The sequence below is a fragment of the Bufo gargarizans genome, chromosome 1 (assembly GCF_014858855.1).
Source record: "Bufo gargarizans isolate SCDJY-AF-19 chromosome 1, ASM1485885v1, whole genome shotgun sequence".
Lineage (NCBI taxonomy): Eukaryota > Metazoa > Chordata > Amphibia > Anura > Bufonidae > Bufo > Bufo gargarizans.
Window position 1 is genome coordinate 228,446,939 of NC_058080.1, and position 16,265 is coordinate 228,463,203.

Below are 16,265 nucleotides of genomic sequence, written 5' to 3' on the forward strand. Positions count from 1 at the left end.
TACTGGTAGTCATTCAGGATTTTGGTTAGGGTTTTCACTAGGAGGTGTCCATCTTCCCTTACCTAGTTCTCAGGCCTGATTCCCTGTTACCCCCTTCCCTCCTATGCTTGGTGTGGTGTTTCCCTCCCACACTGAAGCGTAACAGTAATGTAACAGATTAACTATAAATGTCACAGCAGTTGAACAAGATGCACACGGTGATATATTAGACCACGCTTTAATACTGAAGCATAGTAATTCTATATATCAATTAAAATATTAACAGGGATTGTGTCAGCAGTTCAACAAATGCAGATGGTAATATATTAGACCAGCCTTTAATACTGAGGCACAGTAATTCTATATAAAAACTAAATGATTAAATGAGATTGTGGCAGCACTTCAACAGGATGCACACAGCGATTACACTCTATCTGCACTGTTCCTGCAGTCTCCCTATATTCTCTCTACAGTGTTTAAAAACTCTCCCTACGATCTCCCTGCACTGTCCCTATCCAATATTCTACAATTAAAGGCTTTCAGCAACACTGTCCCTAGTGCATTAGCGCTTGTCACGTCTCTCCCTAAGCTCAGCTCATAGTAAAATGGCAGAGACCGCACGGGATAAGGCTTTCTATAGGGCTGTGACATCACAGGGGATGGCTATCTGCTGATTGGCTAGCTGGACAACATTATCATATCATGTTCCCGGGCTCCTTACTTTCACTTTGTAACTGGTGCAGCGGCCATTTTAGAAAAAAATCTGATTTGTTACCACGAAGCGCAAGGAATTCAACTTCGGGGGCGTATCAAATTTTTCCTAAACTTTGGATCGCATTCCACTTCGGAAGTTTCAATTCCCTCAACACTAGGAATAAAGACACTAACAGAACCTGATTCTGATCAGCAGCATAAACCCAGCAAGATAGCCAAATCAAAAACCAAAGTCAGCAAGCAGACAATAAACAGAATCCAGAGGTAAAGAACAAGCAACAAACTTCAACGCAGGCAGCAATGAAAGGCAGAAGGACTACAGATCCCACACTGCAATGACAAAACACAAATAGACTAGAACAGGATACTAGAAATGCAAGTATTCTGAAAACAAGTGCACAGAGCTCAGAAGAGAACAGCAAGGATGTGGTCAGCGTTGGAACTGCATCAGTGGGGTTCGGTGGTAAATATGTCTTCTTTTATGGTATTAAGCCCTTCTGAACCTTCTGCCAACTATTTTTGATTAGGTGGAACATCTATTTAATATTTTTAACAAATAATAAAACTAAACACTATAGTCTTTTCATATCCAGTTCTGTTCTTCTCTTTACAAAACAAATTACAAGGACAATCATAGCCATCCCATTAAATATTGATACTACAACCTCTTTATTATATACTCACCATTTTATATCTGATTTACAGCTCTATGAATAAATAACATATTTCTGTCCTCATTTGAATGAAAGGTTTGTACTCTCCTGGCACATTGGCACCCAGCTTTGTAGAATGTCTGACACATCAGCAGCTCTCCCCATGCGCCCCTTTCCACAGACTGTAATTACGTATGATAAAAGGGTAGTGATGTTTACTTGGGCTGCATACGTGTGACCAGATGCAGTGGTCTCTAACCACAAGACAAGGCCAACCATAGGCTTGTCCTGTACTATGTGTAATCTATGATAAAGTTAGCATCTGGTCAGAAGAAATGAGTAACTTAGTTCTGCAAAATAAGCATGAGTTGAACACAAAGTATAGAGAGGGAAAATGCCTGCACCTCGCCCAGAACATTTTGTGTGAACTTTTCCCTAAACTGGCGCTATATTAGTCTTGACAAAAGTATTTTTGGACATTTTCCACAATGCTGGATATTATGCTTTTATAACACTGAAAATTATTGGTGATTATGTTTGAAGCTGGTTGTACTTACTGAATTTAGTCTGTTTAACATAACCTAAAATTGTGTTAACCATAGCCTTAGCTCTACAACATGGTGTTTGATTGCTGGTGGCAACGACTGCAGTTTAAAAGGACACTTCCATATAAACAACTCACATGTGAACAACCTAAATGTTGTGTATTGAATTTGGCTTGTTTTTGGATTAAACCCTTATTTATGATTAGGCTTTAAAGAGTAACTAACCTTTGTATACGTTTTTTCAAATCTATTCTAAATGGTCTATAATTAACTGTAATATAATTAGTATTTTTTTTTTACAGTTTTTACAGACAAAAATGAAAACTGAGGTTCGGGGTGTCTATAGCACTGATGTATGCAGTGTACAGGTGTATGGATCCCACTGTAGTGCAGGCATAGGGGCTGCAATGAGCACTGTACTGGTAGAAGCACACATCACTGCTCCTGCCTGTGCCCACTGCCCTCAGCTGAAGCCTGGCATACCACTGATGTGCTATGCAGACTTTTTAGCAGAGTGGAGTGGGCGCAGGCAGGAGCAGTAATGTGCTATGCAGAGCTCCTGTCTGTGCCCGCTCTGCTATAAGATATTCATAGTACATCAGCATAGAAGACCCTATACTGATGTGCTATGCCAGGCTTTAGCAGAGTGGTGTAGGCACAGGGAAGAGCCATGCAGAGCAGAGCACATTGCTGATCCTGCCTGTGCCCACTCTGCTAAAAGCCTAAAAGCTCAGCATAGCACATTCATGCAGGAGACCCTGCACAGGCTTTAGATGAGCGTAGCAGGTACAGGCAGGTGCAGTGGTGTGTGCTCCTGCCAGTACATCTCTGACTGCAGCCTCTATATCTGCAGTACAGTGGAATCTGTACAATAAAGACCCATACAGATTTTAAAGCGCTATAGATGCCCTGAGCTTTGGGTGCAAATTTTGTCCATAAAACGGTAAAGAAAAATAAATATATCATATAAAGTAATTATAGAGCATTTAGAATAGTTTTAAATAAACCTGTACAAAAGTTTAGTTACCCAATAACTATTTCTCCTGGCTTTGACTCCCCAGCTTGTTTTTGGTTTAACCCTTGCCTGTGCGGCGCATTGCTTAATGATCTGTCACTTACCCGTAGGAGGAGCGCCCGGCCGGTCACAGACAGCGCAGCAGGTAAGTATGATGCTTCTAATATTGCTAAGTAACCATGGCAACCAGGACTGCAGTAGCATCCTGGTTTCCATGGTTACCGATCGGAGCCCCAGCGATTAAACTAGGACTCCGATCGGAACTCACCGCTGCCACAAATGATCGGGGGTGGGGGGGGGGGCACACTGGCCACCAATGAAATTAATACAATAGAGGGAGGGTGGGCCGGGGGGGGGGGGCCGCACACTGACCACCAATGAAATTAATACAATAGAGGGAGGGAGGGGGGCCCCGCACTGGCCACCAATGAAATTAATACAATAGAGGGAGGGAGGGGGGGCCGCACTGGCCACCAATGAAATTAAAACTGGGGAGGGAGGGGGGTCTGCCCCCTGCTGCCTGGCAGCCCCTGATCTCTTACAGGGGGCTATGATAAGCACAATTAACCTCTCAGGTGCGGCACCTGAGGGGTTAATTGTGCGGATCACAGCCCCCTGTAAGAGATCGGGTGCTGCCAGGCAGCAGGGGGCAGTCATGTACACAGTTCGTAGTATATTCTAACTTGAAGCGTCCCCATCACTATAGGAACGCCTCTGTGTTAGAATATACTGTCGGATCTGAGTTTTCACGAAAACTCATCTCTGAAAAAGCTTTTATGCAGACGGATCTTCGGATCCGTCTGTATGAAAGTAACCTACGGCCACGGATCACGGACGCGGATGCCAATCTTGTGTGCATCTGTGTTTTTTCACGGACCCATTGACTTGAATTGGTCCGTGAACCGTTGTCCTGTCAAAATAATAGGACAGGTCATATTTTTTTGACGGACCGGAAACACGGATCACGGCCGCTGATGAACAACGGTGCATTTTCCGAGTTTTCAACGGACCCATTGAAAGTCAATGGGTCCGCAGAAAATCACGGAAAACGGAACAACGGCCACGGATGCACACAACGGTCATGTGCATGAGGCCTAAGGGGTACTTGGCTTAAAAACATGGAAAAACAAAGGTCAGGTGTAGTGATATGCAAAGTTTTCAAAGATTCAATTCTGTTGCTTTGCCGTACTTCAACAATGAATCTCATTTGTTGCGAATTACTTTGTGATAAATCGCATTCCATTGTATGGAGCGGGCGCAATGACGGGAAACAGTGATTGTGGCCGCCCCCCATCATTTAACCCCTCAGATGCTGCGTTCAACGCAGATGAGGCACATCCAGTCACTGATGACATCACTGCACCAGCCCAGTGGTATGACTTAGTGACGTCACACATCAGTGTGATTGAAAATTGGTGCATTTTCTTCAATCAAGATGGCTGCAATGGCCTCTCCTTGATCAAATGGATGAGGTGTATGTATTTTTTTTTACCTCCTATCATTAAAAAAAAAAATTTTACCATGAAGAACTAAGAAATTGTGCTCAATTGTGCCCAGATTTAAACTTATCACCTATCCACATCAGTAGTGTAAAAAATAGCAGTCCATCATCATTAACCTGATAAATCACTGGTTTTGGTAGAAATTATATTTCCACATAGCAAATAATTTACTTGTAAGTGTAGTAGAGTAACAGAAAAAAACAGACCCAGGAATTAGGACATGCATGCCACTCATTCTGAATTATTGAATCATTAATTGAAAGGGGAGCGCTCAAAATAATAGCAGTGAGTAGTTAAACTGGTGAAGTCATTCATTCTGTGGAATAACAGGTATCGATTTTGGCCCTTATTTAAGGTAGGAGGGTGGCAAATGTTGCACCAGTTAGTTATAGTGCATTTCCTTCCAAATTCTGGGGAAAATGGCTTGTTCCAGACATTATTTAAATAAAGAACATAATTTGATTAAAATGTTGATTGAAGAGGGAAAAACAAATACAGAAGTGCAGCAAATTATAGGCTGATCAGCTAAAATGATCTCAAAGTCTTTGAAGTGGCAACCAAAACCTGAAAAACGTGGAATGAATCGGGGAACTACCATTTGAATGCATCAAAGTATAACCAAAATAGCAAAGGCTCAGCCAATGATCTCCTCCAGAAAGATCAAATAAGATCTAAAGTTACCAGTGAGTACAGCTACAATCAGAAGATAATTAAGTGCAGTTACCAGCAAGAACTTCCCACAAAGTCCCGTTGTTGAAAAAAGACATGTCGTGAATGGTTTAAAATTTGGAACACATGGACTGGCCCAAAGAGAAACGGCACAACATTTTGTGGACTGATAAAAGGAAAATTGTTCTTTTTGGGTCTACTGGCTTGGTGGTGTAAAAATCATGATATGTTGGTAAGGCTGATTAGTCAGCCTGCATTTGTGGGAGGGGCGGAGGCTCTTCATATACGAGCCACACCCTCACTCACAGGTGTGTGTTCTCAGGTGCACAGCTTCCGCTGGGTGTCATTAGCCATCTAGCTTCTCTGGTGGTAGGATTCTTTCTTTGCAGCATGGAGCTTGTTATTTTGCTCTCTGCTACCGTAGCATGCACGCGCCATACTACGTAAGCAGGTTGGGCCGGGGCCGACTCTCCTGGCCAGTCGGAACTGACTTTGCTAGCGCACGGGAGGCTTCGCCTCAGAATCTGCTACCTCAGGTTTGCTCGTTGGGGCTAAATAGTTCTATTTCTTTTCAACTTTTTTTGTTGGTAATAGGAGTTAGTTCCTATAAATCTTACAAGTTTCACTTCGCTTTGTTCGTCTCGTATGAAAAGTTACTTCAGCCGGTTTGCTGTAAAGGAAGAGTTACCCAGGCTGCACGTCATGTTTGGAGATCGGACGCAGCGTTTATTGTTTAGGCCTCTTGCTGTAGCTGTTGCTTGCCACGTGTCTCCCCCTCCCCCGCTATCACCATCTTTAGACTTCACATATTTCACTGCTCCATGTACATAAAAACCCTGCCGCACTTTTATGCTCTGCTGTTATCCTGAGCGGCATTTACACTTTCGGCTTTTATTTCATGTCCTATGCTGCATCCGTACGCCTGTCCAGCACTTTCCTACTCTTGGTTCGTATTCCCTTTAGATTGGTCTCACATTCAAGCTGCGTTAACCTGTTGGCTGTTACATCTCATTCCGTACCCAGCCGACATCCGGATCCGTATTACACGGCTGTTATTACATGTTGTATACTCTGCTTACAGCCATAGCTGCTACGGTTACTCAATTTTTATTCTCTGGACGCACCACCCTGGTGTTCACACCTTGCTCCACTCACAGCCAAAGCTGCGTTCATGCGTCGACTGGTATACCATGTTTGCTCTACTTATTGTGAGAGCTGTGTTTACACGTCCGCTGTCACAACATGTTCATACTAGGCTTGTTTCAGAGCTGCATTCATGTTCACTGTTACATCATGTTTATACTCCACTCACATTTAGAGCTGCTATTCTTCCAATTTCATTCTCGGCTACACCCAGAGGTGCATTCACACTACGCTGTCAAATAATTTTTTGCACTCCACCCACGACCAGAGTTGCATTCACACGTCTATCGGTATATCATGTTTGCTCTACTCGCACCCAGAGCTGCGTTCACACGTCCTATGCTACTACAGGTTCTTTCCAGGCCCATTTCAAGAACTGCATTCACTTCACTGTTACATCTATGTTATGCTCCGTTCACAACCAGAGCTGCTGTTATACCAAATTTCATGCTCTGCTTATACCCAGAGTTGTGTTCACACTTCTACTGCTACACCAGGTTGTATACCCCGCTCACCAAAGCCGCTTTCCATGTCTGCTGTCACATCAAGTTAATATTCCGTTCACATCCAAAGCTGCGTCCGCATGCCTGCTTTTACATCTTGTCCTATACTCCTTTCACTACTAGAGCTGCGTTCACTTGTGTGCCTTCGCATCACGTCAATACTCTGCTCACTTTCAGATTGCATTTTATAAGTCTGCTTTATACCATGCTTTTCATGCGCTACCCATACTCAGAGCTGCGCCCATACCATGTTTTTAGGTACCACTCGCATCCAAAGCTGCATTCACCCATTTGTTGTTACATCATGTGTTGTACTCTGCTCCCACTCAAAGCTGCATTCTCCTGTTCATTGCTACGTCATGGTTTTGCTCAATAATCTCACCGGGGCAGTCTGCACCCACCGCTCTTGTACCTCTCTCCCGACAAACATAACTGCGTTCTTTTCAGGCTTGCGTTCCTTTTCTCGATGGTCTGTTACATTCCATAGGCCTACTTTCTGTTTAATCCTGGTTCGTAATCACTCAGACTGGTCTCCTTTTACTTCTGGTTTGTATTCACTCAGATTGGTCTCCTGCCCCAGTTCACCAAACAGCTCCTCAGCGGAGGTCAGTGGGCCAATACGAGTAAGTTTCCTGCTATGATTTCACAAGCTGTTCGTTTGTTTGTCACGATAAGAGACTTCTCTTAACGAACTTGCAATGCCTCAGGCTCTTGTTTTCTCCCATCTCTGTTTCAATTTCATGTTTACGTTTTATGGTTCGCGGTGGTTAGTGTTTTATGTATGCACGTGCTTCGGATTACTAATGCCTATATTTTCAACGCCTGTTGGCAGTTATGTTCCTTAGGCCACCTTCTAACCAATCCAATCATTCAAGTCGCTGCATATCCCATCAGGTCCGGCTTACGTTTTAATTACTTATCGTCACCGCAACGTCATCCCTCTGGCTTCGGGGGCCCTATGACTGATCTGGCCTCATGGCTCCGGGGGCCCCATGACCGTTTTTCATGTTTTGTTTATTAAGGGTACGACATGGTTGTAGGCTGGTTAGTGTCCCAGGTTTGCTGTTGGAGGGGGTCATGGTTATGCGAGTCCCCAAGGCATTCTGGTGCCGCATAAGTGGTTTATTTAAATAAATCATAAGAGACTCGCACGAGTGGCTCTTCGCTTATAGGACCTCACGATTGGCATCGTCATTCATAGTTTGCACGGTCATCTGATACTTGTCCCGCCATAAGAGACTCGCACGCATGGCTCCCGCCATAAGAGGCTCGCTGGAGTGGCTCTTGGCTTAGAGGATTTCACAATTGTCATCGACATTGGTAGGTCATATGGCCATCTGATACTATTTTCCATGGCACACCTTTCAGAAGTTTTCTTTTGTTCATTTATATTTTACAGATTAGTACTTGCGGTTCATTTCAGCCTCATTTCATTAAGAAGCTTTACCCCATGTCTTTGTCTTTCTAGGTTATCGAGTCCCGGTTGATTACTAAACCCGTCGGGTTAGGCCCCAATCTTTTCCCCAGCCGTCCTTAATTCTTAAGGTTCGCATCCCGGCGGCTGCCCGGCCCCATGGGCCCCTGGTAGTTGCTTCGGCCCCATGGCTTCAGGGGTCCGACCAATGGTTGTCTGTCCACCTGTGCAGCTATGCTTTTGGTTTTGAATGACTCACATCTTTACCTGCTTGCCAGCTTATGTTACTTAGGTTTCATTTTAGTTAATGTCCGTTATGATCTCCATTTTCTGTCACGTTTCCCTTGGTCTTTTCAGGTCATGCAGTTGAATTCATGTTGGGGGTCATCTTCCACGTCGGTCAGGTCTCGTTCCTAACGATATTTCGCCTTGCATGTTATTCAGGCCACGTAGTTTCTTAGGTATCGCCTGCCACATCGGTCAAGATCATGTCTTAATTTCGCCTGCACCTTATTCAGGTCACTTATTATAGTTCTAATTTCTTGAAAAAAATAATAAAAAAATTGGCTTCGGGGGCCCGATGACAGCTTCGGCCCCGTGGCTTCGGGGGCCCGATGACTGCTTTCAGTCCTGCTGGGCTGATTGCCTGGTTGGTTGTCCATCTGTGCATCTGGGCTGATGTATCACATACATACCTGCTTCCCTAAATTCCTAATAATCCATGTTGAGCGCTCACTTTATGTTTTGACCGCAAACTGGTCCGGTTCGCCCTACAGCATCATTGTCATGTCTTACGCAGATATTTCGTCTTGCTTTAATTGTTCATGCTTCGTTCAGGTCCTGCCAGAGGAGGAACAAGTAGGGCAATTCCCTCTAGCATTTCAGTCTCTGATTGTAGTCGATCATATCTTGTCAACCAGGTCCAAGCGCAAAGTCTTTGCCTTTTTACCACGACCAGGAATTAATTTTCGCCGGTAGCTTCATTGCAATTGCATTCCCTCACTCATGGGAGGGCATAGACAGAATCTTGTATATTATGGCTTCGTAGCTTCTTTCCGCACTAACCTCAGACTCCCTACAACCACGTTGAATCGGGTTTTGGACAAGGTCCAGCATTTCCTCACGGTAGAAGATTCAGATAGGGCACATAAGATTCTCATGGGCACACAGTAGAACAACGCACCGCGGCTAACAGATAGCTGTTGTCTGGGGAACTATTCAAGGATTCTCTTCCTATCTACATAGTTCTTTTTGGCCCTCATTCCTGCATAGTCTAGGCAGTTAAGTTTCGATCCCACGATCTCCTGAGGCTAGGGCATTGCCAGTACTCGCACTAGAACCAAAACAAGATTCAGTTGGTTTTCATGATCCATTTCACAACATATTCCCGGTCCTCCATTCCGCTTTGGGGCAGTATCCGCAAAATTGAGCATCATGTCTCTGGCCTTGTCATCCACAAGATGGGTTGTAGGTCTCCTTCTGGTCTTGCCTCATACACCCTGAATTTTCGCTCTAGATCCCTGACGCCTTGCAGTTGGCTTGGGGATTAGTTTGCACATGCCATTCGAGTACCTTTTCTACCCTACTTGGCTTGGTTTTTGCCCACTTATAGGCCTACCCACCTCATGGCTTAGAGCACACAACAAACCATTAAGTCAGGTTAGCTAAGACACGCCTAGCTGGGTTAGGTTGTTCCCGTTGTTTCTCTCCCTAGGGTTCTTCGGATATCTCTTGGCCGTAGCCATGACCACAAGGGGATGTTTCTCATACTTATTTATCGCATAAGAGGGATTGTGGATCAGTTTAAGTATCTCAAAATATTTGAAGAGATCATGTTTCTCTATGCTAAAGAAGAAATGCCCTTGAAATGGGTGTTTCAACACGACAATGACCCAAAACATACCAGTAAGCGAACTACATGTTGATTACAGACAAACAGGATTCCCCTGACCTCAATCCCATAGAGAACTTGTGGTTTTTGCAGTTTATGTGGCAAAACCTAAAAATACAGAAGAACTGTGGAATGCTGTTTAATTGTCCTGGACTGGAATACCTGTCCAGAGGTGCCAGAAGTTGGTCGACCACGTGCAACGAAGATGTCAAGCAGTTCTCAGAAACAATGGTTATGCCAATAAATATTAGTTCAGTAATTCATATTAAAGTGGAATCTCAAAAAAAAAATCAGTTTATACATAACATTTTTGAGTTTTTAAAGAAAAATGCTGTACAACCTAATATTCCTTTTTCTTTGCTTTCTGTATAGGATTAATAAAAACTGGATGAATGTTATCATTTTAATTTGTAATTTAATTTGTAGTATTTCCAATGCATTTTCATTTATAAAAATAAAAGTTATTATAATGATTTTGTAATGTATTTGCTTTTTAAAACAATGCTATATTTTTTAACACGACTGTATAACTTAAAAATTTGAATATGGTGCAAAGTTCATTTATTTCAGTAATGCAACTTAAAAGGTGAAACTATATGAGATATTTCAAGCCTTTATTTGTTATAATTTGGATGATTATGGCTTATCGCTTATGAAAACCCCAAAGTCTCAATTTTGAGGTAACTGATGTCAATGGGACTGCTGTAAACGCAGCGATGTATGTAATAGCGGTACCGAAAGTCAAGAACAATAATGAGAATGTACCAAAGAACACACGGGATGCCGCGTCCAGGTATACCTACCAGAAACCTACTTACCCCTGCACGTAAGTCCTTCATATTATCCTTTTGAGTCTTGGTGCCAACACTTTAAACTGTGCTGGTTGTATTGGACATAGTGACCCTGAATAGAGTGGTCCCATTGACATTTCCTGGCATTTTCATATGAGGAGTAATGATTTGAAGACAGATACATCGCTACATTTACAGCGATCCCATTGACATCAGTTATTTTAATCTGAGGAATAACTGACATTCTGATAATATGCTACTGATTCATCTGGAGTATTAACTAGATAATGCGCATTATCAACTTATCTATGCTGCTATTGTCTAACCTTTGAACCATTTTATGTGTGTGGATTTTATAAGATTTCATAATTTTTTTAAATAATAAATACGTTACTCCATCTGCAAGAGTGCCTACTAACATTTTTTATTATATATATATATATATTTGTGAGACAGTGACAGGTCTCACGCAGGTTGGAGGCAAGGAAGGGGTGGATAGTGCGGTCCACACCCCTGTTCCACCACAGGTGAGACCAGCTGGAGGTACTCGGCCTGGCATAAAGCACTTCCCAGATTGTCAGCAAGGGGGGAGTGTGTTACCTGTAGACAGAGGCCTGGAGGCTCTGTCTGTGTGGTCTCAGCTGGGCTGGGCTGGGCTGAGGGACCACGAGGCTAAGTGACAGCCTGGAATTTGGGGGACGCAGTGACGCCTGCGGTACAAGGGCCACAAAGTCAGAGTCGGGAGGACTGCTGGACCACAATCCCCCAAAGGGACTTGCGTTTGCTACAGCCTGGAGGCTGCTGGGCTAGCTGAGAAAGCCGCAGGTTATGACTGTGTCTGAACAGTACTCTATAGGTGAGTCAGGGATTCTACCCTATGTTTAGTTAGGAGTCCAGCCAGGCAGGTATTTGTTTGGTGTTATTGTTTGTTGTTGCTGGTGTTGCACAATAAATGCAAAGTTTGGAGAGTATATCCGTGTCTGGTAAAGTAACCTGTGAGAATGACCCCCGGAGAAGAGCTAACCCCCCACAATTGGTGTCGGATGCGGGCAGGTGTCCCTGCTCATAAGTAAAAGTGCTGGAAGCCTGCTAGTTTGCAGGAGCAGAGACTGCTGGTGTTAATCTGGACATTTTTTTTCTGTGGTGTAAACAGTGCAGGATTTAAAGGGCCAGTAGCCGAGTAAAAGAGACTGACTTGTGGCATTTTTTTGGTCAAAATGGCTGCGGCTTGGTATCATCCATGGGAGAAGGACTGCGAGCTAGTGATTGGGGGAATCCCGCTGGGGGTCACTCTAGATGCCCGCCAGCAGGTGTCTCGGGTCAGGCCTGAAGTGCTGGACTTTCTGGAGAGAGGGCCAGAGACGGATGCCACCGTGTCTCTGACCTTTGTGACAGAGTATGGCTCTGTGCAATAGGAGCTGTTAAAATGTGAGACACTGGAAGTGGAATTTGTACTGGGCAAGGACTTTCCATTGTTTGGGCAGTTGTGGAGCGGAGTTCCTGATAAAAAGCAAGGATATACCGTTGCCAAGGGCAACCTTCGGGAAGACAAAGAGGCGGAGAGAGGTGCAGTTCTCATGAGTACAGTCGTGGCCAAAAGTTTTGAGAATGACACAAATATTAGTTTTCACAAAGTTTGCTGCTAAACTGCTTTTAGATCTTTGTTTCAGTTGTTTCTGTGATGTAGTGAAATATAATTACACGCACTACATACGTTTCAAAGGCTTTTATCGATAACTACATGACATTTATGCAAAGAGTCAGTATTTGTAGTGTTGGCCCTTCTTTTTCAGGACCTCTGCAATTCGACTGGGCATGCTCTCAATCAACTTCTGGGCCAATTCCTGACTAATAGCAACCCATTCTTTCATAATCACTTCTTGGAGTTTGTCACAATTAGTGGGTTTTTGTTTGTCCACCCGCCTCTTGAGGATTGACCACAAGTTCTCAATGGGATTAAGATCTGGGGAGTTTCCAGGCCATGGACCCAAAATGTCAATGTTTTGGTCCCCGAGCCACTTAGTTATCACTTTTGCCTTATGGCACGGGGCTCCATCGTGCTGGAAAATGCATTGTTCTTCACCAAACTGTTGTTGGATTGTTGGAAGAAGTTGCTGTTGGAGGGTGTTTTTGTACCATTCTTTATTCATGGCTGTGTTTTGGGGCAAAATTGTGAGTGAGCCCACTCCCTTGGATGAGAAGCAACCCCACACATGAATGGTCTCAGGATGCTTTACTGTTGGCATGACACAGGACTGATGGTAGCTCTCACCTTTTCTTCTCCGGACAAGCCTTTTTCCTGATGCCCCAAACAATCGGAAAGAGGCTTCATCGGAGAATCTGACTTTGCCCCAGTCCTCAGCAGTCCATTCACCATATTTTCTGCAGAAGATCAATCTGTCCCTGATGTTTTTTTTTTGGAGGAAGAGGTTGCTGGCTTGTGTGCGGATGCACACAGTAGGGTATTTGTTTGGCGCACAAAAGACGACCTCAGTCAGTGGACTTTTGGTGAAATAGCTGTTTTTATTGTTCAGTAGACAACGCGTTTCGGAGTTTATAACTCCTTTATCAAGTCTAAAACAAGGGTATAAAAAATATATATATATCCCCACCTGGTTAGATGGGTGTGGACATGCATTAAACAGTAGAATATTTAGAGAGTTGTGCGTGTGCATTTAAGCATTAAAAGGTGCATAATTATATACAAAAAAAATATAATAATGATGATAATAATAATAAGAAGAAGAACTGTAGTTTGCAGAGAGAGATAAAATGCAAATGTCAGTTTCAACAGCAGTTGATTAAAAGCAAAGGAAGTCGGTAAGTATTCAATGGTCCGCGTATAAGGCCACTTTTGGGCCCAGGTGTGTCTACTATTTCTGCTGGCATAAAAAATTGTGTGCTCGAGTGTGTCTCAGGAGGACTGTGGTTATGGGATGAGTGAATGTATATAGCATGTAAAAGCTGGTGTCCCTAGTGCGGTATTGGGAAGGTGGTGTGTGTATATTGACGGTATTTGTTGGAATGTAGTTGTGGGGGAGTGTGTAGGATAGAGGGGGGCGTTTTACCTTATCGGGCGTCAGCAAAGAGACTGGCCAGATGGCTGTGGGAAAAAACACAACAAATGAGAAAACGGAGACTGTGCAAAGAGGCATGATGATGTCTGTGTGTGTGGTGATTAAACTAAGGGGGAGCGAGGGAATATGACAGGTGGCAGGTTGGGGGGGGGGGGGGGACAAGATAAACTACCTGTGGTTGGTGCAATGCAAAATTAATGCAGTGCAATGTGATATAATATGTTGTTGTATTAGAATATGGCTGTGGGGGTAATATAATGGAGGGGGGGGGGGGGTTAGGTGGCCGGTGATGATGAGAAAGGTGGGTGCAGTGTGTGGTGGTATTTTGATGATGTTGTAGCGCTGCTGGAGGGAAGGAGGGGGGAGGATGGATGCCCTATATGTTGATGGGGGTGATAAACTGTGCAAGTAGAGTGTGGCCCCACATGGTTGGATAGGGCTGACCAAGTTATTGAGGGTGCAGTGGGGGATGTGGACATCAAAACCGCTGTTTCGGTGTGCCTCTTACCTGGAGCGTCTGATTAAGCTGGAAGCGCCGCTCTCCATGTGCCTGAGCGCGCGCTATTTGAAGTTCGGGTGGCGGCGGTGTGGTGGTGACGTCAGGCGGGAATGGTTACTAACGTTGCTGCGCCGATCAGCTGGTGTGCTAGGGGGCGGGGGAGCGGCGTCCTTGAATGCTGTGCCGATCAGCTGGTGTGCTAGGGGGCGGGGTTGTGACGTCCTTGAGTGCTGCTCGGCAGGCGCTGGGCAGTGGGGGAATGTGTGATGTGATTAGTTGGGGAAAGTGTAATGTGATTTGTTGGCAGCGCTGCCAACAAATCACATTACACTTTCCCCAACTAATCACATCACACTTTCCCCAACTAATCACATCACACAATCCCCCACTGCCCAGTGCCTGCCGAGCAGCACTCAAGGACGTCACAACCCCGCCCCCTAGCACACCAGCTGATCGGCGCAGCAATGTTAGTAACCATTCCCGCCTGACGTCACCACCACGCCCCCGCCTGACGTCACAACCCCGCCCCCGCCACCTGAACTTCAAATAGCGCGCGCTCAGGCACATGGAGAGCGGCGCTTCCAGCTTAATCAGACGCTCCAGGTAAGAGGCACACCGCAACAGCGGTTTTGATGTCCACATCCCCCACTGCACCCTCAATAACTTGGTCAGCCCTATCCAACCACCATGTGGGGCCACACTCTACTTGCACAGTTTATCACCCCCATCAACATATAGGGCATCCATCCTCCCCCCTCCTTCCCTCCAGCAGCGCTACAACATCATCAAAATACCACCACACACTGCACCCACCTTTCTCATCATCACCGGCCACCTAACCCCCCCCCCCCTCCATTATATTACCCCCACAGCCATATTCTAATACAACAACATATTATATCACATTGCACTGCATTCATTTTGCATTACACCAACCACAGGTAGTTTATCTTGTTCCCCCCCCCCCCAACCTGCCACCTGTCATATTCCCTCGCTCCCCCTTAGTTTAATCACCACACACACAGACATCATCATGCCTCTTTGCACAGTCTCCGTTTTCTCATTTGTTGTGTTTTTTCCCACAGCCATCTGGCCAGTCTCTTTGCTGACGCCCGATAAGGTAAAACGCCCCCCTCTATCCTACACACTCCCCCACAACTACATTCCAACAAATACCGTCAATATACACACACCACCTTCCCAATACCGCACTAGGGACACCAGCTTTTACATGCTATATACATTCACTCATCCCATAACCACAGTCCTCCTGAGACACACTCGAGCACACAATTTTTTTATGCCAGCAGAAATAGTAGACACACCTGGGCCCAAAAGTGGCCTTATACGCGGACCATTGAATACTTACCGACTTCCTTTGCTTTTAATCAACTGCTGTTGAAACTGACATTTGCATTTTATCTCTCTCTGCAAACTACAGTTCTTCTTCTTATTATTATTATTACTATCATCATTATTATATTTTTTTTGTATATAATTATGCACCTTTTAATGCTTAAATGCACGCGCACAACTCTCTAAATATTCTACTGTTTAATGCATGTCCACACCCATCTAACCAGGTGGGGATATATATATATTTTTTATACCCTTGTTTTAGACTTGATAAAGGAGTTATAAACTCCGAAACGCGTTGTCTACTGAACAATAAAAACAGCTATTTCACCAAAAGTCCACTGACTGAGGTCGTCTTTTGTGCGCCAAACAAATACCCTACTGTGTGCATCCGCACACAAACCAGCAACCTCTTCCTTCACAGTCCCTAGGAGTCCTTGGCAACTCCACCCTAAGGGACCGAACGGGTATTGGCAGCACCGACCACCCCAAAAAAAAAAACACGCCCCCTTGT